The sequence below is a fragment of the Pogonomyrmex barbatus genome, unplaced genomic scaffold (genome assembly GCF_055798465.1).
Source record: "Pogonomyrmex barbatus isolate J1 unplaced genomic scaffold, ASM5579846v1 scaffold2, whole genome shotgun sequence".
NCBI classification, from domain to species: domain Eukaryota; kingdom Metazoa; phylum Arthropoda; class Insecta; order Hymenoptera; family Formicidae; genus Pogonomyrmex; species Pogonomyrmex barbatus.
In genome coordinates, this window is record NW_028297116.1 from 10,980,951 (window position 1) to 11,008,099 (window position 27,149).

Here is a 27,149-nt window from a genome sequence, read left to right on the forward strand (position 1 = left end):
TAAACATGTTTAAATATACATGAATTAACATACGTTTTTTTGCTAAAAGTATATCGTATTGATACTTATTCTACTAATTATGCCATAACAAGGGAAAATGGAATATGTGTATATCGGCAAAAATATCAGCAAAACCAATTAATGGGGAAACAATTAATTAGAGATTGCTGATTACTTGCTTGTAATTTCATCGACTATTAGCTTATTTATAATTAATGCTAATTGGAAAGCTTGTCGCGTATTTTTCCGAACGTTGTGATAATTGAATCAACGATATCGCGAATTAACAAATAAAAATACTTTCAATTTCGCATGTATAAACGACATGTGCATTAATTGTGATTTATATGTGCATCCATATATGCGTTGAAATATTTTGCAAAATGTAACAATTCACTTCGTTAATTGACCTGGATTATATCAATTCAAAATTGAGCTGAAATTTTCCAAGGTATTTTATCTAGAAATTGTTTAGATTTTTTAAAACTCTTAATTATTGTATAAATAAATTATTTAACACACACATCAATTTTTATATTATATTAAATAAGACACTATATTAAATATTTTATTAATATGTAACAAAATATATATGTATATACATACATAGATCTTCTAAATAATAATTATAATAATATATTATACATTAATATATTATTTCTTTAAGAAACACTGTTTTATATTAGTGAACAAACTAGATTACTATTTTTTTTTTAATTAAATAATTAATATTTCTACTCTCAACTTGTCATCATAATAAACTATATACCAAAAAAATTTATTTACGTCGGTTGGATATACGTGACACGTGTGTAACTGCATTAGATTGCAGTTATAAATATATATCTCGTAAGATTAATGTGTGTTCATCAATTTTCATTCAATTTCGTGTAACGTTACATTAACTGCACTTTTTACAAATGTGCTCTCGTTGTATTTTATGACAGACCTTCTCATATAGTCTGCCATCGCATCAGATTTCTTCAACAAGTGTTCCCAGGAAAAACGACGTTCAAGATCGAACGATAATAATCAAACGCTTTTCATGAGAGAACTGTTGCTTTCGGACGTAAAGATGCTATTCAATTGCGGAAAAAGATCCGCTCGCGTATCTATCAACTATTAAACGGTACATTTTTCACGCGGGCGTATTCTCGCTTCGTCGAAGCTGGATCAGCTGAGATACCACTTGCCTGGCGCCAGCATCACTCGGGGTAAATATTTGACGAGTAACTCCAGTATCACGGTTATACCGGTCTTGATGAGCGATGCGCATCGCCGCCGGCCTCGGCCTCATTTCGGCCTCAAACGCAGGTTCATGTGTTACTTTGTGAAATTAAAGGGCTTCGGATAGCCGATGCAGTTTTTGTGGAAAAAAAAAAAAAAGAAGGTGATAAGGATCTGCGTGTGTGGCAAATTAATGCGTTTTGCCGACGATTCGATGAATTTTAATCTGTGCCGCGCAAAAAAACAAGAATATTTTTATTTTGTTTTATTTTATATCTACGAGTGAATTTTGTATTATTTTATATCTACGAGTGAGTTTATTTATTCAATTTTGTTTTCTTTTATACTACGTGTTATTGAAAGCAGCAAGAATGGAACTGTTGTGCGTTAAAAGTTGCTTTAATGACGTAATTAAAAAGGATATGAATGTTATACACGTTTTCGTGAAATGTTTCATAGAAAACCATAGGTAACATTACCGACAGCAAAACACCTCTATTTAATTAGCGTGGAGCGGTTGCGCCGCGCCATCAGTATCGTCTATGCCGAAATAGAATTCTAGTCAGCTTCAAAGTGTTGTGCAAAATTGTTATAGTATGTATGCAAAGAAAGAAAAAAAAAATGCATGCTCTCATGCATGCTCTCCTGAGCAAGGATAGGTGTCTGAGCATTAAACATTCAAAGTGCATTTCAATTTGTTTACGCGATTTGGTTACGCGAAAGGAGACTTTGAAGCGCACAGGGCTTGCGTACTTTACTAGAATATGTTGCAACGTACTGATTTGAGGGATCAAAGCCTGTACAAACGGTTTGGTATTTAATCATCCGACCACAGAAGAACGTATTCATCAACGATTCGAGCTACCATCGAAGCTTATTTGCTGCGTTTTACCCGTACGTTTCCCCGCAAATTCTAAACACCTGGCTCAGTGGCTGATATCCTTAAATAAATTTAAATAACTATTTTGCTGTTTTCTCGCTGTCGATCGCACATCACGCCGCGGGATTAACTAAAAATTCACAGCGAAGGGTCAGATGATACCATTCCGTTCGCTTTCGATGTAAGCTTCTTTGTTCTCGCTTTTCGTTGCTCGTGCTTCGCTATCACGATCGAACCGAAAGGGTATCGACAATGAATTTTACGCACGGGGAAATCGCTCGTCCAAGCCGGCAGATTCGGTACTTGTGCACGGATGGAAATGAATTCGATTGGAGCGGCCCTTCTTTTTTTTTTGCTCTCACCTTTCGTCTCTCTGCCCGTTACTTCTTTTTTTTTTACGAGGCATAAAATACCGTCCACCGATCGCTGGCTGGCGCTAGTCGTAAATTGGTTACCAACCAATTGCTTGCTTGGTAGCATGCTTGGAGAATCGGAGCTTTTCGATGCTGCCTGTGGATTCCAGCAGACACGTAAACGTTATCTCATTGTCGCTCCGCTTTATCGATCCGACGGTAGTCTCCTTTTATTGCTGCGCGAAAAGTAAAAGCTCGTATCTTAAATAGATCACACAAAATTGTAGTAACATGGCGGGGAAGTGGATTTCAAAAGAATCTAGGATTTCAGAAGAGTTCAGAATCTCTTATGTAAATATAGCGTTATAAGTTTCGTAGAAACTGTCCGTTTTATAACGTTGAGATATCTTTGTGCAAAAAAAAAAAAGTATAAGACTTTACGTATACACTTTTAACCTTTTTTTTTTTTTTTATTTTAGAGAGAAAAGGAAAGTTTTTAATTAAACGAGAGGAAACAGATGAAAATAAATTATTATGCAGCTTAGTTAATTTTTATGAAGAACTTGATAGCACCATCATTCCATCACAAGCTGCTTTTCATTTTGAAATTCTTCTTTTTTTTTTTTCAGATCCATGCGCACAGCAGATCCGCGCGCTATGAGAAAAAAAAAGCAAGGGTTTTGCACTCGTTGATCAGGCATTATATTTCCATCGATTAATTATCTTGCAGCGATATGTCAAACCCGCTCCGTCCATTGCTCCTCGTGCACCTTCGGCGTCCGTCGTTCACCGTCGGTCAAGTTTGCTCCAGTCCGCACGCGCCGAAAGGGCGGTGGGGCTTGCGAGCTTTCAAGCGCAGAGCTTCCGCTCATTCGTCCTTTTGCGTTGCTCGCGCAAGTACTTCGCAGGTTCGTGACAGTGCGTGTATTGTTGATAAACGCGTGTGTGTATCGTCGCGCGTGATGACCCTACTAACCTCTCGGGCCGTGTGCGAGCAATCGGTCAATCCGCCCTTCTCGTAAGATCGACACGTGAATCGTCGCGATCGATCGGGATCGCGAGATCGCCGGTTCCTTCTTGGAGCAGCCATCGAAACAATATTTTGTACTTTACATGTCATTGGAATCGTGAAATTGAGTGCTAAGGCATTTTAAGGGCATTTTCGGGTTGGTTGGATTTGTACTTTTAATTGAAGTGTCACTTTTAGCGATAGGATGTTGGAGAGCGCGAAAGTGTTTTGGTCGATTAACACTTCGTGCGAAAATTTAAAGGGGAAAGCTTGAATTCATGCTATTTTATTGCACCAAACGTTTAACATTTGAAATTCAACAGGATCGATTCACTTGATTCTGCGGAGTTGGTACCTTGTTGCGGATTAATCATTCGGGATTAGGGGTCATTGCTTCTAGGGCAACGCACGGTAAATACTATGCCCGATATATACGAAATTGAATAGGAATTGATCCTTTTCAAAAGGACTTGTCATATTCCGTAATTTATGATTTAAAGATCGCATTTTTTAAAAAAGTTTTGAATAGTATTTATGTACTCGGCACATTAACTTGTTAATTTAACAAGTTCTTCTACAACACATTTAAAAAAATATTTTTACTTATTTTAATTACAAAAATAATAAAGTTTAATTTTTAAAATTTTTTAATGAAATTATTGACTTTTTATAAATTATTCAGAAGCTAATTTTAGTTATCATTAAAGTGAATAATTGTGTTAACAAAAATAGTTATTATATTAAAACAGTAACAATAATATTAATAGTAGTAAAATAGTAAACTTTAGCTGCCAACATAATGGTTAAACTATCAGAAATACAGGACACGTACAAAAAATTCGAATGGCGAATTATAAAATAAAATATTTAGCGTTTGCCGTGTTCAGAAGCTCTGACTTTTTCAATAAAACATTTGAACAATTTTGTTAAGTTGAATTAAAGGAAAATTGATTTAACGAAATATTTCAGTAAAAATATTTTTTCTCTTGCCCATCAGGAATAATTTAAAATAAAATTCGTGATTCTTTTGACTTGCATGAATTGTATTTTTTTATTTTTTAATAAAAAATCCAAAGAATATTCTAGAAAATTCTGCTGACTTCTGAACGTAACGTTTTATTTATTTATCATTGAAATAAAATTAAAATGTAATCCATGAGATATATAAATTAACGAGATATATTAAGAATTTTACATTATTACAATCGCTGATTTAACAGTAGAATATGATGACCCAAAATAATATAAGTGGATTATTCGTGTTCCAATTTGACATTTGTCAACTGAAGATCCTTCCATCCGTTTATAAATTGTAAACAATCGCGATCACTTTTGTATTTTTAACGCTAACAGGTACACATAACCGAAAGAGAAGAGTTTCATGCGCGAGGCAACGTTCATGTGTATTTCCAATGTTTCATGTTGCGTAAACTGGGATGTAACATGTATCTACGGATAACGATAAAATGCGTGTTTATTAAACCAAATTCAGAACCATTATGAAAATGCGAAAGGTCGTACGGACGCGCGTTGGACATCAGCGAGGCGTTTTGCACGCACGATTTCATTTGTGTGCGACGTGTGCGGGCGAGACGCGTGAGCAGAGCCTACACGGCAATTGAATTTCGCAATGGCTCGATAATTCGCAATTAAACCGTCTACTCCACATTGTTATACAGTGAATGGGCTCGTGTATAAGCGCGAAAGAGACCACGGCCGATAACCAATAAAAAGCGTTTGCGTTTATAGGTAGCTGGAAGCTCAACGATTGTAATGGTTGATTATATTGAACGGTAATATTACAGGGAGGGGGGAGGGGGTAATCTGAATCCCTTAACGCTGCAAACTACTGTGTTGAGTATCCCTACGAGTATCCCTACGCGTATGAAATATCGCGTTTTGTTTTAAGAATTTTTTCGACGAATTTATTGAGATATATTTTACGCATTATTTTTGATTTGTATAATTTATTTTATTAGGAAAAGAAAAAAAATGCGTGGAAGCGCATAAATGTACCTCCGACGAAGTAAATTGCGTCGCTTGGTATTGATTAATATTTCGCTCACGGGAACTTGGGTTACATTCGAGAGGTTTCAACTTTAGATTTGAATAAGGAAAGTTCATTGATAATACTTGATTTTGAATACGGATCTCACGTTAAAATTTATGTGCATGTGTTTATATATATAGGCTTTATATTATCTTAGGGACATTTAAAAATATATAAGAAGTACTTGACGCGTAGGTCTTGTGTATTATTTATGACAGATGTGAGTGAACATTATGCGATATAAAATGTTATGACGGATCTGTGGTGTTATGTGGAAATGAATGTGATAAGTTTCGTCAACGAGACAGCGTGCCAGTGACATTGTATCAGTGTGGAGTGCGTTGAGAAGCTAATTTCTATCTCGTTCCTGAGATTGTTAATTGACATCTGAAAACGCAACATCTTTATAGACCTCAAGATAATTCCGAGTCGTGCTAATAAAATTGCCAAGTACATTCGTAATCCCTGTGACGCGATTTGCGGACTTTGACAGTTGGTGAGTAACATAATTTATTTATGCGTAACATAAAAAATTGATACTGCACTCGAATAATTTAATTACAGTTTACAATCGCATATGATCATCTACTAATGAACGTATTATAAGATATAATTTTCATAGCATGACAGAGCGAATTTTTCTAAAGCTTATATGACATATTGTGAAATGTCAAATATCCCAACCTTCGTATCAAATAAAAAGCAATTTTTTCATATATCAGCAAGCGTATATATAAGCGTATGTATTTTCTTTGCAATCATATTGCGAAGAAATAATTTATGATCTCGTTTGTAAAGGAAATCTTTTCTGTGCGTAAGAATATCTTATAATACTGACGTGATGCTTTTTCAAGCATAAAACGTACAGAGAATTTTCATAAAACAATAGAAACATAAGTAATAAATACATTTGCATCTTAATCGCTTTAACTCTTGATCTATTTTTCCTGTAAAATAATTTAAATTGATATGTTTATAATATCAAAAACATTAAAGCGAATATATAATCTAGAAATTTAATATGCCTCATATAATCTCATATTTATATAATATAATATAATATAATATAATTATATTATAACAGTATAATATTATATTATACTATTATTTATGTTATAATATAATATAAGTAATAGTATAATATAATATTTCTTTATTACTGTAACAGATATAACCTTGTGAGGTCGGAACTCTAACTTAATATTAGCACTTATAACAGAGAAATTCTGACTTTTTATTGTTATGTCAGGTAATTCTATGAACCTATATCTTCATGCTTTGTTATTGAAATAGGAAATAAGGAAGGATATGGGGTTAGAGATATGATCTTTGAAAAAAAACCAAAGTAAATAGCAACAAGAGAAGCGTCATAGTAGTGCAGAATCAAGTTGGACGGTATTTGTCCCCAATTCCTGTTTTATTGATGTATGACGTAGCGAAACAGAAAAAAGATCGACGGCCCGTACATTGATATCAATTTGAAAAAATGTGTCCATTCAGTATTCAGTGTGGCATAGAAAAACTTCATTTCTCGTGTATCTTTCGAAGAACATCTATTCATCCTAGAGCTGTTTTGTTATCAGTCATCACTGATCGATACTATTTTCAAATCTTTTACATACATTTTTCCTATGAATTTTGGTTCTCAACACGGTTCGTTATTCAGAATAATAGTTAATTAATAAGAGTTTCCAATGCAACAGCAATATAATAAGCTTTAGTCACGTGTGTTTGTTATTCATTTGCGAAATATATAATTAATCAAACCTAATTGTCATGATAATAAATGTCAAAAAATGTAGGCGGGTGAGAATCGTAATACAGGGCGTGATTCAAGAAAAGGAAGAAGTTAATACAAGTTTGGTACGTGCCAAGGCTATTTCGAAAGAGTTACTGGCGACGCTAATATCAGTAATACTAACCCCCACAACCGTCACGATATTTTGACCCCAAAGCTGCTGCAGCCGCGTACTGGAAGCTATCCAACGGATATACCTTATGATATCCATTCCACCATTTTCTGAAAACCGGGCGATGTTAAAGAGGCTTACAATTCAAAAGATTTACAATGCTGCGTTAAGTGCGCAAGCGTCCCAACAATACGAAGAAATTTTGAACAAATCTTCGAAAAATGTCGATTCGAAAGAAATTACACATTTTTCGATGTTGTTTAATGGATTTATATATATATGAGATATCTGTACGGAATTAACATTTATGTGAAATAATTTGCTTTGTATTTAAATTATCTTTATGCATTATACAACGAATGCAAGGAATTAATGCAGGGATATCGTATTTATTTTTGAAAATGCGCCGCGTTTATCGAAATTGGATGAGGCATGTACCGCGGTTTCTGGGATATCGATAACATTTAAATGCGAGTTATTGTTCAGCAGTTTTGTACTACTATATATATATATATATATATATATATATATATATATATATATACAAGGTACGTAGTGTAATAGCTGTCCCGCGGCTTTCCGACGGGCAAGAGGACGAAAGCCCCTTGATTTAATTTTACTGGATTCTCTTGTGCCCCGCGTGGACAGGACCACAAGAGAGGGTACTGAAATTCTCCGGTGACACCGGGCCAATTTCCAGAAGGGTTCGCCGAGTGGACGACAAACATGCGCTTTTGAATTTCCACGCCGTTCCATACGACGGAGAATGACGTCGGCAAGCACCACCGCGAAGTGACTTTGCTCTTCAGATTTGAGCTTTCCGAATATAGCCTATTTCCGTCGTGGCTCGAGTTTAACCTTCATTATCGTGTGGGATTCTTATATATCGAAGTTTTTATCAAAATAATATGGTCTTCGAATCGCTTATTGTCACTAAGAAATATTTTGAACACGGCATTCGTAACATCTTACTTGATACTTGTATCTTCCTTCTACTTGTATCTTCCTTTTAATTATTTGAGTTAACTGCAAAAATATATCGTAATTACTGAATTACAACAATTTGTTTCTTATCTCAAAATACAAACAATTTAAAATTAAATTCTGGAAAAAAATATTGAGCAACAATGAACAGTTACCTTGTCGTTTTTAATTTATAAGGAAAAGACAATAGAGAGACAAAATTGAGATATTCTTAATGAATTTATGGAAAAAAAATATGTTTTATCAATCTGATGAAAAGTATCAGTTTAATTAAAAATAATCTTATTAATTTATTAAAATAAATGCATACATGTTTATAAATAAATAATTAAATATAAATAAATATAAATAATAATATAAATAAATATAAATAAATAAAATATAAATAAATATAAATAACTAATATAAATAAATAAAAAATTAACTAGAGATTATTTTCAATTATTACTAATATTATTAATACATCATCTCTTTTCGTGTAGCAAAGAAAGATCATTCCCTCATATACAGGATAAACTTTCGAGACCGCAATTTTTCTGCAAGTAATTGCTTTACGTATATGGGAAACCCATCCGTTGGAATTTTGTTCGTAAATCTTAATTCGTTGGGAAATGGAAATGCAATCCGAGATACGTTTGAATTTCAGCTACGCGTAGACGGTATATATATATATATATATATGAATCGGTCATAACTTCGTTTATTGCAGCGTATGCAGGGAATGCGTAGGGAATGTAGAGAATCGTGAGATTGAATGTCAATTTAGAGGACGGATATTTCGGAAACAATTATAAAGTCTCATAAATATCAATCTAATGACGGGCGCACGTGTGGCACGCATATTTCTCGCATTTGAGGAACTCTGGCAAGTGAATCAGCCAGATCTCCAGAAAAGTTCTCGGATACACACAATGTCACGTCCCTCACGTACGCAACCACATCTGAACAAAAATGCCGGGATAGCATAAGAATACCGAGATGACGTGGGACATAGAGACTTTTAATATAAAATACCTGACGTTCCGGGTTTTCGGGTCCTAAAGCTACGGGCTGATTTTGAGAGGAAGAGGAGAAATATTGATGCCGCTTTCAAGTTTGCCACGTGGCGTTTTCCCTTTATCATAGGATCAGCACCGTGCGCGTGAATATTTTCGGTTGCCGCCAGTCATGCTTATTTTGCGATTTTTGCTGGATTTTGTGTTGGAACTGCTGCCCAATGGGCGTGTTGCATGTGAGAGAAATATTAAGTCGTTGAAAACATGAACGAACCAGATAAACGTTTTAGAAAAACAGAATGAGAGAGGCGATATTTGACTGAGCGCAGAAAAAAATCAAATTCGTGTGAGCGTACTTGTTTGCGCGTCATTAAAGCTGAACGAATTTGCTTTTTATTTTACAGACTATACAGAGAGTATTCCTTCGGAGAGCAATATCTATATAACGTTGTAACGGCAAAACAATTTCGCGCGCAAGAGCTTAAGTATCAAAGCGATATTTTATTCAGTTCAATCCAGCCAACCGACCCGCATCTGGACTCTCTCTTTTTGCCAGTTCTATCGCAAGAATGACTCTTGGAGTAAGCCTTGTAGGACTTTTGAAGAACCTACTATCTTTATTCCCCTCCGTTACATACTCTTAGGAACACGTCTGCGTCGCGACGAATCTGAATTAACAATGAGCATTCCGATCACGTTGTCCCGAGCGAGCTGTTCGCGCGGAATAAGGGAGCATCACGAAGGGAGAAAGTCAAAACAAAGAGCCGAGCAGACGAAAAAAAGCGTGCTTAAAAAAGATAAGTTTCGTAAAAGCACAGATTAATTTGATTGGCGACCACGTACCGTGCAACCATGTATGCCAACTATCCATTTTTTAAACGGACTTTTTTTGGACGAGTTACATGCAAACGCGTGTGCGTGTTTGATCATGTAAAATATTTCGTAAAATTGTTTGTAGAGACTCTCGTGACCGAACTTTCGAGTAATGGTCAATATATATGAAAAAATGGCTGATACGTATGATTTCGCTTGATCGTACGTCGGATGTTATCGGTGAAATGTAGAGAAAACACCTCCCCCCCCCCCCCCCACACACACACACACACACACACACACACAAAAGCACATGCATGGTTACCTACCAACAATTTTGATAAACGAAATAGGAAAATAGCTTACTATCTATATCATTTTTCACAGAGAGAAACTATCATACAACATTCAGAAAGTCGTTTGTATTCAAATACTAACTGTCAGTATACCGTTCCGATTGGCTTTTCCGATAAATATTGTATGAAAAGAAAATATGCATAAAATATAATTTTTATAAGACGACGCGTGCGGCAAACACACATGCACACGTGAATTATTTATGACGAGGGTGTTTGCTGTCACGAGGAGTCGGAAGAAATTCGAGACGGCTTTTCTTCATCGTGTCCTTATTTTCGCCATCTTTGCGTCAGAATGTGCACCTGCTTACCTATCGGGATATTCCTCCGCCTCTCATTCCGCCTCCCGTAGCCGTTCACGGAAGCCTACTTTTCACGGATAAAAATCAATGGCGCATTCTCGCGCATCTCCGCACACGAGGCACGTCGGCATAGAAGGCACTTTTTCCACGAAACATCTCGAACTCGCCAGAATCCCATAAGGCGCTTAACTTCCAGACTTTCATCGGCTATTCCATGGTGCGGCATCACTTTTCCCTCCCATCCTCCATTCCGTCTATCTTCGAGAGAACTGTCTACCGCTGGAACATTCACCTAAAGATTTTACAGTTCGTTTTCACACGTGTCTAAAGCTTTTTAGTATCTTTCGAGGAATCTGTGGCCGAAACACACTTTACGGTATTTCCGGCGGTATGTCAGCCTGTTGTTTTTCAGCAGCTGCATCTGATCGGCCATGTTTTTTGAACGTAGAAAAATAATCCTGCAATTCGTATGAATTCGTAGAAAAATTCATACGAGTTCATATTTGTATCCTTCATATTTGGCAAATTTTTTTGACCAGCTGTTTCTTGTGTTTTATCTTGTGTTACGCGAATTTACAATGACGATATTCCTTTTCTTTTTTCGAAAACGTTGCTCAGGAGACTTCAATTAAATTCTTGGGAGTTCTCAAGTCCACCGCGTGGCCACGACGGCGGCTTTCGCATTCGGGGAAAGCTGACCGGCAGCAAATTTAATTAAAAAACTGCAAGCGAGCAATTTTTTTTAAACTTTCTGTTGGCGAGCGCTGCACTGTAGACAGAAGAGTATATTTGTTCGCTCGTCAAATGATTCTTCCCGTGGAAAGACGGGCGTTCACATTCATTTGCTCGCTCTCTCGCGCTTTTTCCCCGCTCTTTCGTGCTGTCGGTTATTGGGATCTTGTGACTCGAAAACTCGTAACGGAGATTTAGTTTCATGGATCAAGACCTCGGTAGTTTCTTGAAGTGATTCATTACTGCTTCTTAACTTTAGTAGGAGTTAAGTTTTCGAATCGCACTATTATGTGACGAGAGAGAACATTTTCTCCTTCTTATCGTTTTCGAGTGTTCGAAGATAGACTGCAATCGTTATGCATACCGTGTTAATAAAAGGATCACATTTTATTTAAGCATTTATATATTTATATTTTGATAGAAATTATTTAATTTTATTCTTACGCTTTATTTCTCATCAATTAACGATACAAATATAAAAGGTAAAATATATTTTCGAATTTAATGATCACTAATTTTACGATTTTACGATTAAATCTACGATTTATTAAACGTTAAATCTCTTTTTATATAATTGCCTTATACATTAATGGGATCAAATTAATAAATATCTTTTTGAAAATGTCTCTAATAAATGAATGCGGTTATGAAATAATTAAATGATATAAAATATTCTGCATTGTTAAATAATCTTTTTTGAAATTTTTGTTGTAAATAACAGCTTTACATTATTTTATAAAATTATCTGCCTTCGTACATATTATATATTGGTCAAATTATATTTTTTATTGAATACAGTGTTATTATACAAATTATTATGATATATAGTTCTACATACATGTTTATTCCGCCTGCAAATCGAATAAGAACATTTTATATTCGCAGCGCGTTGCATCGGGAAAATTGAGTACGCTTTCGAACTGTGAGATGAAATCGAATATCTAATGTAGCTCGGGTCTTGAGGAGCAAGAGATAACGCTTTTTAAAATTCAATATCTTATTAAGCATAAAAAAGATTCTTTTAAATTGCGTTATTAATGTTTCTTTGTTATATATAAGTTATAACTGACAGGTGAAAAATGAATAATATTTATTCAAATAAACCATTGTATTCATCAGGAGTCATTAATCTCAGTTAGCTCTTATTAATTATTTGCGTATGATCAAGCATTTTATTTTGATATACGCGACTACATTTTTTAATATTCAAATTATTACCTTTTTTCTGCATTTGTTTATATTGAAATCATCGACAAAAATTTTCGCAACAATAGTTTCACCTATATTGAGTTTAATCGATATCGAATTTATTAATCATATGTATTCATCAACATATAAATTCATATACATGGGTATAAGAAATTTTTTTGTTTTGCTTACAATTTGAAAGAAAATTTTCCGAAAAACGTTATTTGAAACATTATAAATTTATATATATTAAAATTATATAAATTTCATTACTTATTTGACCAAACGTGCGATCGAAAATAACCAATGTGTACCAAAGTAACGTTAATGATGATTGAATGAAAATATTTGGTGAAAATACATTTGTTGACGACAAAAGTCAGTGAATACGTATGATGATGAATGCATATATCGTTAAACTCGGACGGTGTCGGCAAAATAATGTCGGTGAAAACATTGTCGGAGGGAACCTTTGTCGGTGATTTCAATATAATCCTTCTGTACCGCACAATGTTATTATCGGATACCGACGTAAGCTCGGCTTTTGTCAAATTCTGAATCTCGGTGCGCGCGGCGCATCCGTCTAAGATCTGGTAATCTTCTTCGCGGCAGGTACATATCTCGGGATTGCGCGAAAATAAATTCCTCGCCACGGCAACGCTGTCGAGGGCATAGGGGGTTTGCGCCGCAAAGAATCGCGGAGCGAGAGAGGGTGCGCCTTTAGACGTGCCGCGGAATCTTCTCTCAATTTCTGCGAGTTATCCAACGATAGCGTTGTCTCGTGGCTCGAACACCGCGTCGGTGTGCTCCGGAAACTTTTATTTGCTTATCCACCCGCCGCAAAAGCCGGGCGCGGTTCGTTCCCGAGGAATATTATTAAAGCCGCCGACGTCGTATTTGACTTCGAACGGCGGCGACGGATTGAAGGAGCTCGGTATCTGGAAACTTTATTTGTATGCCGGATTTTGTATTTTGGCACGCGATACGCAACGCCGTTTGAATGAGCGCGGGGACAAACCGCGTATGGACTGGCAACTGAGTTAGGTACATCTACGCAATAACAACCCCACGGCGTACGGTTGCGTTCGTGCGTATTATATATATATATATATATGTCATAAGTTTGCTTTAAGTTTATTACCGCTGGTATACATGCATGTATGTATGTATATACAGTATCGGTGTGCTGTGTCACGGTGGTAATGTCGTCCAATATTGACAGTCGTATCACTGGAACGGCGGCTCATTAGAAGTTTGTAATGGATGACGGTTTAGTCGAGTCGCATCATCCTTCCATGCACGCGATCCGTAATGTAAGTTCTACGACTTCTACGTCAAAACGCGTTGTGCAACCGATGAGATTTGATTTAATCTTTCCGCGGATCGAAAACTTTCTATTCCATTAGTTTATGTTTCTCGTTAACAGACAACGGTACATATATGTGTGCGCGGTGTATAGTTTTCTTATTGTAGAAAATTTCGTTTCGTGCCGCGCACGAGGGGCAATAAAAGTCCGTAAGCTCTACAATGGACGAAAATACTCGCGATCGTGTGCGAACGGAATGTTTTGTGACTCTGTTTACGTTCTAGATAGGGAACTTTTCAATTACGCCGTGCCGCACACGTAGATTCTCGTAACTTTATTACGGTCCGACCGCAATTTTAGCGGGTGTTCTAAAGCAGAGCGATATACGCGCATGATTTTGCGTTAGTCGCATTGCAGCAGCATCGAAATTGCATCCACGCCTACGGTGTCTCTCGTTACGCGCTAATGTACTTTTCAATGGCGATTAGAGCTATGCCTATCTTCGCGTAATTGGACCCATTAAATAGCGGACCTAATGGCAATTGATGATCGGAATTTGTTAAGCATACTGTCAGTGATCGGCTTGCAAATGATGTTGCTCTTTACTGTCGCTTGTATTATTGTATTTGAGAAATCGATATGTTCTCTTTCAATTTTTATTCGCATCAAGATGATTTCTCCTGGTTGGATGCTGCCTTCGAAAAAACGTGAAAGAAACGTATATTTTTAAGTTTGTAAAACTTGCTCCAGTTAATCCACGAAATGCGGCAAGCGATTTTTTAGAGCGTCAAATTAGCTCCAACTTGGAGTCTACTTTTGAATATAGCCTGGCCAACTTGAAGGGTCCTCGCGGACAATCAAGGGCTTGCCAACCTCAAACCTGAAGAGAGAGAGAGAGAGAAAGAGAGATGGAGTCAAAGAAGTCTTCCCCTTTGCGCACTCGGCACAATTTTTCCGATTCCACGTTCCAGCGATTCTCAACTCTTCTCCTATTCCTGCCATTTCTTACTCTTTGTTGAAGCAGCCACGCGAGAGAAATTTCTTTCTATGCCTGGCGCATCCAGAGAACGTGGTGTATTGTTAACTTTTCTATTCTCTCTATAGATTGATAAATTCATCCGCATGCTTTTCGTAGTTTCATTGTTGGATATAAAATATTCTATCGAAAAATATCATACTTATACAATATTAGCTAATTATGATAAAGATTTAGATAGATATTTAATAAATATTAAAAATATTCAATATTTAATGATAAACAATATGGATTTTTTTATTACCTCTCGTATAACATTTAAAATTTTAAATTTTTGTTATGAGCGTATCGAAAAAGTTTTAACAATCTACATATCCATTTTTTATTATTCAATATTATACAAAAATAAATTTCAGAAAATCTGTCTATAAATGTCAGTTGGGAATAATATCTTAATATCTTAATATAATTACTTTGACACTTGAAAGTCAGTTGAGAGGGATTGATTCTTAGTTCGTGATTAATTTTGACGGTAATATTATCGATAGGATTGCCATTTCCGTCACGAAGGGCCATCCGTCTCTATTTCGATTTCTGTTCGTGACCGTCGATTGCCCTTCGTAAACCTCCATCGCCGACATCGTGGCTACCCTCGAACCGCCACGAAATGTACACGTCTGCGAAGCAAATTCTAGATTACCGTTTGCCTCGGATAACATTTACATACAGCATACATTTACCGTTGCATACCGGCGGTTACCGAATCCTTCCCGTAGCAGGAGTTGGTAGCGATATCCCGTACAGGAAAACGAAGGTCGAGGGAAGAAGAATGAGGGGTCGGGAAGGGGGAAAGGGGAGGAAGAACGAGGTCGGCGAATCGCGTAGCTAGCTCGCCATTAGGAAGAGCGACTGATGACGATAAAAATGGAGGAATTTTTATTGCCACGATAAATGCAGTCGCTTGCTTCCCTTCGTGCTTGCGTGGTATATGCATTACGATTTTTTATATCGTTGTCTTTATTCGGACGTACACTTTTTGGAAGTTATGGAAGACAATTATATGATTAATGATAAGCAATTCGGTGAAATATCGCGGTAAAATTATCTTGGAATATTCAGCTTTAACGGCAAAGGCGTAGCTTTCGATGATGACGTTCTGTAGATGGAATAAGGTTATTAGTACCTAAAAGTTGAAAGTGGCAGGTAACGATTCCGCGGCGTTATCGCAAGGATTAACCAGGAAGGGAAGTTTGTCGAAGCAGTTAAAAGTTAGATTCTGCGGGCGGAAGGAGGTTATAGTATAGATGCTGTGCGGAGGAACTATAAAATCTCGCGAGATGCTAGCAGTGATGATTTATTTCGGATTGATTTCGAGTTGGACTCGCTTTATTTTCGCTTGTAATAGCGGCAACGCACATGTGAATAAAGAAATAATTTCGTTTCGAAAAGAAAAAGCATATTATTTGAGTATATATATTTTACAATTTATACCTTTTTCTGAATTACAATTGTATCTTCTTGCATTTATTCTGTTAGCGACAATACATGTGTTAGGATTAACAATTTGAGTTTACAATTTGATTCTCCGTGATTCCGTCGCGAATTCTTGGACATATCGATTGCATAATATATTCCGTACAGCTGCGTATATACGTTTGAAAGGTTAATGAAAGTTCGCCTTATTCAGCTCCATGGCGTGCGCGAATACGATGCGTCCGGAGCGGAGAATCGAACTCTGCGATAACGCGAAATATTCCCCGGTCCTGAAACAGCCTGGAGGGTAGATTGGATGGGAAGTAGCGGAACGTGTGGCGTGGCGAGGTCTCGCTTTCGCGGTGGTGTGTTTTCCTTCCAAACCCTTTAGTCGCGTCTTTCGCGCCGCGGATATATGCATTTGCATTTGAAATCGAGATGAGCCGACGAAATAAAGGGCCGTCTCGTTTTGGTACCAACTCGAAACATCCGTTTTCTTACATAGCGTCACATGAGGAGATGCAAAGAAGATCGTGAGATGTGAAAGAGAAACAGAAAGAGAGAGAGAGACAGAAGGAGAGAGAGAGGACGAAGAGAGGAAGAGAGAAAACGAAAAAGACTATATGGGGGGATGAAAACGTAGAGAGCTTTTCGACTATACGCCTCTTAAGAATTCGCCGAGATCTTCGTAGGGCAGATCTACGGAGACGCATCAGGATATAAGACAGCCCAAAAGAGAGGGTGATAGCGGGGCAGACGTGGACGCTTTTCATTGTTTGGCGTCGGAATGGATGCGAGCTTGATGGAATACAAAATAGAGACGTGACCTACCTCGATGGTGGAAGACTAGTAGTAGTACTAGATAGTAGTTGAAGAAAAGGAGCGGGGAGCAGGGAAAAAGAAAGATACTACGAAGCGGCGAGAGGGAGTCGAAGAGGATAAAGGATGCAGGGTCAAAGCGCGGCAGGAGACTACGTGCATACAGAACGACGGACATTTATTAATGTTCTAGAAGCAATCGTATACCATATACCATGTAAAATAAAGTACGTACGACGTGCAAGCGGGAGATATGTGAATCCGTAAATTGGATATTACTTGTTTATAAATTCGTTTATATATACAATTTAGATCAACACATGATTAAGCTTGGTAAAAAATTCTATGTGATTATTAGCGAAATTTTGTGATGAGAAGAAAAGATAAGAATTTTTGTGACAAGAAAAGAAGATAAATTGCGTGTTGTACGTATAGATGATTGAGAATAGATAGAGGATATAGATATTAAATTGGAAGCAAACTTATTTTCAAACTTGTTTTACAGAAAAAAAGTTATACTATATAGAGAAATTCGTTTTATCGCGAATGGATATTGAACTCTGTATGATGATTGCTCTGAAAAATGAGAGAAAAACGATATAAAAGAAGCTGTAGCTGAAGAAGAAGAAAAAGGAAAAGGGATGAAGGCGTGGAGGATGAAAATAAATAAAGGGAGTGCGGTCAATGCTATCGGTGTTCGCAAGGGACAAAGTACTTCATAAGACGAAGCAGTGAGGGAAGGGTGCGAGGAAAGAAAAGAGTAGTTGATGTAGGGAAGCCCTTCCTATCTATTGTTCGAACTGCGAGAGTATCTAATGGCGCGAAGTTCCGTCGGTGCTTGCCTCGAGCTAAAGTTTTATCGTCTACTATCGACTTCCACGCCAATTTTTGAGCCGCCAGTACTTTGCTTTTGCGTGTTGCAACGTCGTCTGCTTCTTTGCCACTTCACGATGCATCTAAGGTACTAAGATCTTTGACTCATTCTACTACTTTAATCCATACTTTTAAGTTTATACTTCGTTTATTTCCCAACGGTTTTAAATAAGCAGTGCTTTGAAGTCTAATTGCCTTCGAAATACAGATGTTCTGCTAATAATGACAATTATATGAAAATTTTGCAAATAGTTGTAATTATCGAGAAAATGGCTAATTTTTATTGATGCTGTAGCATTGAAAATAAAATATTATTAATAATAATGAGTCAATTTTTAATATCTGTTTAAAGAATTTTATATTAAATAATAAAATTACTAGAAGATAACAAATAATCGATATGAAAGCAAAAAATAATATATAATAAAGTTTTATGTATAATATGATTTAAGAATTTTTATGTGACATCGATACGAATATTTTGATTTATTTTCGTAGACCAGACAACAACAGTTTCGGCAAGAAAATCAAATTTATCACAAAATGTATCTAAAAACTCTATTTGCCTTGTAAATTGAAAGTTAAATATACTTTAGCATGCAATCCCATTGGTTTCTGAGAACGGCTATAAAAATTTCAGTCGTATATCGCACCATCATATAACTGCATTCGACACGCGAAGAATTGCATCGCCATGAACGAAATCAGCTTTACTTCTTCGCAAGTAGTCGTTAAATATTTTTAACATCGTTTTTTATATCGTGCATTTCGTTTTATAGTCGTTTACTCAGAACTTGTACTGGAACATTGCTATTATTAACGACTGTTTATCTTATTTTTTTTTACGTGAAGTCACAATATTTTTATTTTGTAAGTATTGAATATTTATTATTTGTGAATATTCTTTTTCAACTTTTTGTATGATAGTTCGGATATATTCATGAAAATAGCTTGGATGTGAAATATAGAATATTCATAAAAGAGAATTAATTTTTACTCTTTTTATCCTTATATTTTTGTTTTTAATAATGAGTTATTCGTTTAATTAGCAGCTATAACAAATAGAAATCTTACGATTGAATCATCGACGATACTAGCTTCGTAAGACCCAGTTTGTGGCTCCCACGACCGCTTTATCTGCATATTAATCCCAGAAAGGAAGCATAATTATGCTCAGTGAAACTATTACTACGATTCGTGCTTGCTTCGAAGTTTCGAGCCGTTCAGGACGAAAGTCTAACTGTACTCTATCTTCCTTTCCCCCGTCGCCGCTTGTATATAATATATGCATTTGTATATGTGCGAATGCGTGTGCACCTTATATAGGCGAATACCGAGTTTCCAGGATCCCCCGCTGACAAATTGTTACCGCGACGGTGCTTGTGGTTTCAGGATAACGAAATACATAATTCAGATGCGTCCGTATTTCGTAGTAAGTCGACTCGACTATTGTCGAAATGTCCAGCACAGCTCTATGAAGATTTTGCATTGTCGTAAACAATTCGTAAATCCTCAGTAAATTCTCATTAGAAAGCAACTTATCTAATGACATAGTTTTTATTTTAATTGACAGAAATTTTCTATTTTCTCGAATTGTAACCGGTTTAACTCGCATTGGAAACGGAATATGAATCCGTATCAGTGCGTACATTAAGGACGATTTGGTGAATTTTCAGAATTTTTTCAAAAGAAAATGAAAAAGAATAAATTTCGAGAAAGTGGCAGAAAGATTAGTGTGAATTTGAACGAGCCGAATTTGAGAAACAAGGGAAATCGGGATATCTGGATTTCTGGTAAAATAGAACGTAGGAAGGTATGACGCTTCCCACGATTCAGGCGGGAGAAATTTCTTTTTATTTCAGCAGCCATTCCTGTAACGTCGGTTCACAAATTATTTCCCGACGATGGGCCTTCCGAATGTAGCACGTGTGACGAAAATGCTTGGAGCGCTCGCGGAAAGACGTGGGACGAGCAGGAATGCTTCCGAGGCTACCTCATCCATGGAATTTTCGGAGGCTTTCCAGAGGACACGTTCGAGCTTACTCGCTTTATCCCTTCATCCTGACTCGCTAAATTATTCAATTCATTTCTGTGGAGCTTCCAACTAACTCGAATACCATCTATCTCGCGTTCGCTTCTCTCTCTCTCTCTCTCTCTCTCTCTCTCTCTCTCTCTCTCCCCTTCCAACGCAACCTTTAGAGTTGAAAGTCTCACCTTTTGTCGTAGATTTAACGTTGGCGCAATGGGACATCCACCGGAAAGTTTCTATTTATACGGGTAAAATGAATTATAAGAAATGCATGATAGATCTGATAAACTTAACTCGGTATAAATTATTTATTCAACCTTACAATCCCTCGTAATTCTAGTGATGTGTTGAAATTTTCATTCTTTCTTTTATATGCTTGTACTATTTTACGAATATTCAAAAGAATTTAATTATTAATGAATATTTATATTTTAAAGAGAATTTTTAATAAAAACTTTTTGAAATGTACAATAAATATAACATAATATTTCTTTGTTAGTTTTACCTACATTTTTAATAATACTAAATGATAAACAATATTTATTTTTCTTTATTTTATCTAGAATGTGAATTATTGATGATGTGAGTGATTATGTGAATTATTTTTAACAGAAATAATATTATTATAATTAACGTGCAATAGAATAATATTACAACAATATAAAAATACAATAAAATAATATTAGTAGAATATAATAAAATAATATTATTTTACTAAAGAAAGATAATTTGCCGTTAGTTAAGCTGTTTTCATAATTTCATTTAGTTTACATTTTAACAAATAGATTTTGATTTGTGCGTGGAGAAATGTCACGTGTAGAAATTACGATCCTATTTGTCGAATGGTTCATCAGCGCGCATTCTCTTCAAATTACTGTCACTTTGGGTGCAATAAATATCTTAATTCGATGCAGCACAGGCACACTCAGTCTGCGTACTTCGTTATCGTTATGTAAGAAACGAATTCACGACAGACGGGGAATTCAGCGAAATGAGGTTAAAACTCGGAACGAAATGTCGTGCAAATTTGTTTCCTAAGGGGCGCCTCCGTTGATGAAAAGAGCATTTCGAAAGCTCTGGAAGCGAGGTCTGGAATGTCTGATATTCCCCCAAATAACAGTAACGAGTACTTTTGTGATTTTCACGTGTCTCTTTTGATGTCATCATTTCGGGTTTTTCTTGATGACAGTGTTATTACATAAAGCATACTTTCAAGAGTCATCTCACTCTCAGCAAATTATTCTACATTCTCGTTCCTTCGGCGTTCCATCCAGATTTGCGAAGATTATTACCGGTTTATGCACCGAGATCTCGTAGAATAGAGTGTAAACTCGCTCTTTTTGAACTTCCTGGACGCATAATGGTGCACCGTCATATTTTACATTGTGAACTACGTGGCTCGAGACTTGTGCGGACCTGGAATACGAGAATTTCCAGGCCACTCGCGCAGGTGTACCCGCGAGTGATTCTCCGGGGAAGAGATTATCTCGAAAATTGGTTGTAACATAACTCGACTATGTTAATTGCATATTAAAAAATTTAATCCTGTTACACGAGAAATACTTTCCTCACATTACAATTAGTCATATTTTTATTTCCTTACAATATTAAAATAATGTGCCTCTTTCTCTCGGAACGTATAATTATTACCGCTTACGAAATATAAAAATTTATATTCTACGAATAAAAATAAGTATTAAGCTATTTATTGTTATTTTATGATTTTTAAAATTTGCAAGTTGCAAACGACCGATTACATAATTGATTGTTAAATTTTCTTATGGTAAGAATTAAAATGTAGGATGCCTCATATAAATTCTTTAGTTCCATCTCTTTCCTCAATTCTCGCTTTCATGATTTGTATTAACTTGAAGTAGTCTAATATGTTCGCCCGTGACCATTATTTGAGTCTCTCATGCAGCGGGCATTTCTTAGTTACTACAGGCTATTACACGGGTAGGGATGGCCTAAGTTCGAGGATTTGCACGTAATAAAAGCTCTGTAGCTTTCTGCTCGTAATATGTTCCGGCATCTTAGGTTGATTAAGCGTCAGACAGGCTGGTGCGCGCCGGCAGGACCGTTGCTAAATGTCTCGCATCTGTCACCGAGTCGCTTTACCACCACCGAAACTAGCTGTCCTACACGCACCAACATACGTATGTAAGCCCGAGTGTGTAAGGGATGGGAAAAGCAGAGAAAAACATACCGTCGGTCGTACAGTCGGGAACGAAGCGCCACTCCTCCATTACATTCATGGCCATTCTTTAGAGCTCGGCCCAACCTACTCGCTTAGTCTCGGTATCCAAGAAAATTTTCGCCTACCAACTCGATAGGCGCCTCGACGAGATAATGCGCTCATGGTCGAATTGCGTGAGGAAAAGTAACGATGAATTCAAGAAATTACATTCGCCGATTAAAAGTAAATTATCCCGTAGGGAGGTTTTACCTTGTGTTGTCTATCCGAAGTAATTAAAGGGATAAACGCACGATAGAACTTTTTGCTAGACCTGCAGCAATGAGAATTTTCTTCCTGCATATATAATTGTTAAGCGAGATATAAAGCAAGTTTTTAGAAATCAGCTCAGATTAATGATGAGAATATTCTTTTAATTTGACTATAAGAAGGTGTAATATAATATATTCTTGAAAGATTGCGAATAAATCTGTCATTAAGAAATGAATAGTAAATTCCTTTTCAATTATCTGTTAAAGGCTTTGCTTTGTTATTTCAGAAGCGTAAGAAATGAATATTGTGAAATGTTCTCATTATCTATCCGTGGAGAAAATTCTTTCATATTTCAATATATGTATTTATTAAGTTTAGTCTTTCTGCTGGAAAAAAATATTAATATGATATATTTTATGCGTACGATTGGCGCATGCAGTTATTTTTCTGAACGTTCTTGATTTGAACATAATAAAAATCCATAATTCAATTAGTCGTTTTGTTAGTCGTTTTATTTATCAAACATTGAAAGTTTTGATTAATATTTATGGTTAAAATTATAATACATTTGTACATACACATAGAATGCTCTTTTAAGACAGTTGAGTATATAAACTGTTTTATTAAATCTATTTTTAAAAATAATCTTGATTACTAATGGATTAAGAAATTTTGTAAAGATTAATTAATTATATTGTGTGCAATGTCTTATCATTGTTTAATTTATAATGTTGAAATATAATTGATATATAATTGATAATCGCGTGATATTTTTGGTGATGATCAAAATAGAAATAAAAGTTTTCTTCAAGGTTTCATCATTGTATCATGACAAAATCAAAGTGTCTCCGAAACTTTTTTCTTTCGCTCGAGATTGGATCGTCTGCTGGCTCTTAGATGAAATTCTTTTGTGAAATTCCGATTCTCTTTTTGTATAGACAGAGTTTGCTTGTGTTTGGCATGTACTTATCACGATAACATTTCTCCTGATCAAGAAGAAATAGAAGAATAAGAAAAGAAACTTTTTCTCACATCGGGACGATTTCCAACTTCGTGAATATTTGTCGCGAACTGAGTCTTCAGAGATAAGATTTCTGTAGTGATTCCTGAGAAGAGAATATTTAATATTTATTATCTTTTGTTTTTTTCTAGATTATGTTTAATCTTTTTCATAAATTTATTAAATTTAGTAGAGAGAGAGAGAGAGAGAGAGAGAGAGAGAGAGAGAGAGAGAGAGAGAGAGAGAGAGAGAGAGAGAGAGAGAGAGAGGAAGAGGAAAGAGAGAAAGGGAACGAATTCTGGGACAACTTTGCATAAGGATTAATCGTCTGATTCGACTCTAATTCTGAAAGTTAGGACAAGTTAGACGTAAAATATTTGCATCCTGGGATCAATACTTTACATACTTAGAAGATATGTGAGTTATTCGCGTCGTTTGTTTTTGCGTCAGGAAAATTTGGATAGTTTGCGCTTCATCAGCTATTCTGCATTTACAGTGTCATTACTCTTCTCTGCGGTGACTATTATTTTTTTGATGAGAATAACTTCTGGTCTAGACTATATATTTTTCCTCGAGGGATTACTCGCTCTCGTTTTTCTTATTTTCACATGTTTCAAAACCGCGCAGCTATTTCGCTGAAAATTCGCGTAAGTTAATTCGAAAGTTTTCATTTCGCAAAACTAATTGCCGAAGCTTACATTTTTGGAGATAAAACGCGGTTATTCTTTGTCAGAATAATTTGTTTTCACGTCCATTATTGTATTTACTGGAAAATATGGTCTAAACATTTAAAATTTTTTTGTGATAAAACGAAATTTTTTGCGAAATTTTTTGCAGCTCTATATATATATATATATATATAAAAAAAAAAAAAAAAAAAAACTGCCAGGATTGTACACATGGTCTCACTTATCTGACGCATTGTGTATATTATAATTACAACATGTCTCTATCGTATGGATATTGTCATGATCTATGGTATATAATTCTCCATTTGAACGGCGACACGTGTAAGCGGCGTGGCAAGCGAACGGCTTATGTATCGAAGCTTCTGTTAACAGTCCTCATAACTCCGTTCCTCCCTCGGTGTAACCCGCGCGGCTAAATTACGCGTAAATGTACCGTGTCCGTGCCCTCGTAATGTCACCTATGCACCGAATGTCGAATCCACGGATCTAGTGACAGCTGAACCCGCTTCGGCGTAATGCTCTCTCCTATCGTCGCTTAGATGCAGGTGCGTGCATCATCCGCCGGTATACTGGTCGTTAAACGAGAACGGCCCATGCAGATCGGCTACCGGGTGCACACACCGGCGCAAGGAACGTTAATCAGGACGATTTCCCGTACAATTCTCTAACCCGAGCGCGTTCAATCTCGGGACGAATGGACCGTGGGTTTGCAATACAATGCAAACAAGCGGAGGAGCGCCTCTCTTGATTCGTGCGGTCCAAAATCGGAGCACTCCCCCGGTCTGTCGCGTATGTGCACGTGACATTTATGGGATGGTGACATCCTGCAGGAGGCATTACGACCGGTGGGCCAGTATCTCCATAGACTTGTCCGGTCATACCCGTAAGCTTCTAACCATGATCTTATATACGGTCCTGTATGTGTCCTCGGCAAGCCATGTCTCGCTGATATCCGGACGATAAATTCTCAGCGTATCAGTGGCAGAACGACAGCGAGCTGTCTCCAGGAATGACGGGATATCTCTAGGAAAGGATTTCAACGCAGCATTACCATCTTGTTTCACTTGTTTCGTAATCTAATGTATTGACAGGAATATTGACGATCAAATGTTGGAAAGATGCGCATCCACGTGGAAAATAGCATCGTCTTGTAATATTCACATCATCATGGAGATATCATGGAGATATATATTCTACGGTAGTCTACTATCGGTGGTAGTGGAACAGGTACTTTCACTTAGTGCTAGGGAACTATTATATCCCTGGTCGTTGCTAGCTTATTACATTATTTGTGTCGACCCTGTTGTGATGTATATATTACGTTTAATTACGTACAGCGTGCTACTTAACTTGGAAAGTAAAATAATAATTAAATTCTAATTAAAATTAAATCATCTCTTCTTTTTTGTTTAATTAATTCTTTATTTAATATTATTTAAAATATTTTTGTATACGCGCGCGCAAAGAGATTGCGTTGGAAAAATTATGTTCAAAATTTTTGAAATATTAATTACATTATAAATGGTTTAATTAAGTTTAAAAACGTAAATTTCATAAATCAGGCTTATCTGACAATTTTAAGTAAAAATACTTTTAGTAAAAATACTTTATGTTTTTTAGTGAGCAGAGATAAATTTCTATACTACGTAAGCTCTTAACTTAAAATGAATATTAAGTTGACACAACCAGTTGACACACTGATTCGTGTTGCAATATGTATTTTGGCTGTACAAGACACAGAATAACGAACGTATAAGTTTAACTAGAAAATAACATTTGCTGAATTGTATAGTTTCGTTACGGTAAATGTTTAAGTTAAAAAGTTTGCCTAATTAGAATTTTTACTTGAGTTGCCGAAATATAAATGTAAATATTCGAACGGTATTTACTTTTGTCCCTATATCAATTAATATGGTCAGTTTTTTATAATTTCTAAATTTTAAGCTGCGTGAAGGATGACAATGAAATTTGAATGAAAAATCATACGCGCCGAACAAGTAGTATATAGCGCGTATTTACATTCATGCGGTTTCAAATCATATAACGCCTGATATTATCAATGTTTCTCTGCTAAACCACTTTAACATTTGTGTTTGTTACATGAAAACGTAACAAATTTTCCCGTTTACTCGCGGTGTGATTAATAGAAATAACGATCGACGATAGATGGGTAGTAAAATTAAATACTCCATTTCGTATTCAGCGTAACGCTCTCTTTTTTTTTTTTGACGTGATGTTAATATAAACGCCAATAAAAAAAGATATAAAATACAAAAAAATAAATTCACGTCTGCACTGAATTACTAATACGTATTTATACGTGCTGTTTTATTGCAAATGATATTTTATATATTATACATACAAGCTCTAGATTGCGATGATTGTGTATGTATGCATATATTGCAATGCATATATGTAATATTGAAGATGTACAGCAAGAGTACGATGAATACTCTTTCCCGTTCGGTGTGTAAGACTTGAATTGATTTGTAACTGTTGCTTAGGTGTATCCAAGATAAGGCAAGTAATTGCGCTCTTGATGAGATTACTTTTTCGAAGCAAAGCGCATCTTGCGTCCAGTCGGCGCAATCAGGATATAAAAGGCCTCGATTAGGACTGGTTGGATTTAAGGATCATTAGTAGACGCCCACGTACTACACGTAGGTAGATGAGTAAGCTGATTGGATTTATCTGATCGGCGAATTGCCAAGGGAGGGAGGTGAGGGAAGGTCTGCTGCG

The 27,149-nt window shown here is 36.2% G+C and overlaps 1 protein-coding gene across 9 annotated transcripts in view; it reads left to right on the top strand.

Annotated features, from left to right (window-relative positions):
• Positions 1-3,108: 3,108 nt before the first annotated feature.
• Positions 3,109-27,149, top strand: part of LOC105422573 (uncharacterized) — a 211,992-nt gene continuing 187,951 nt past the window's right edge. For 3 of the 9 annotated variants that reach the window (XM_089075884.1, XM_089075888.1, XM_089075892.1), the window contains exon 1: positions 3,109-6,015. The gene's annotated coding sequence lies outside the window, so the exon portion shown is untranslated. The remainder of the gene's footprint in view (positions 6,016-27,149) is intronic. The other 6 variants (XM_089075889.1, XM_089075885.1, XM_089075886.1 and 3 more) reach the window with 6 other exon arrangements.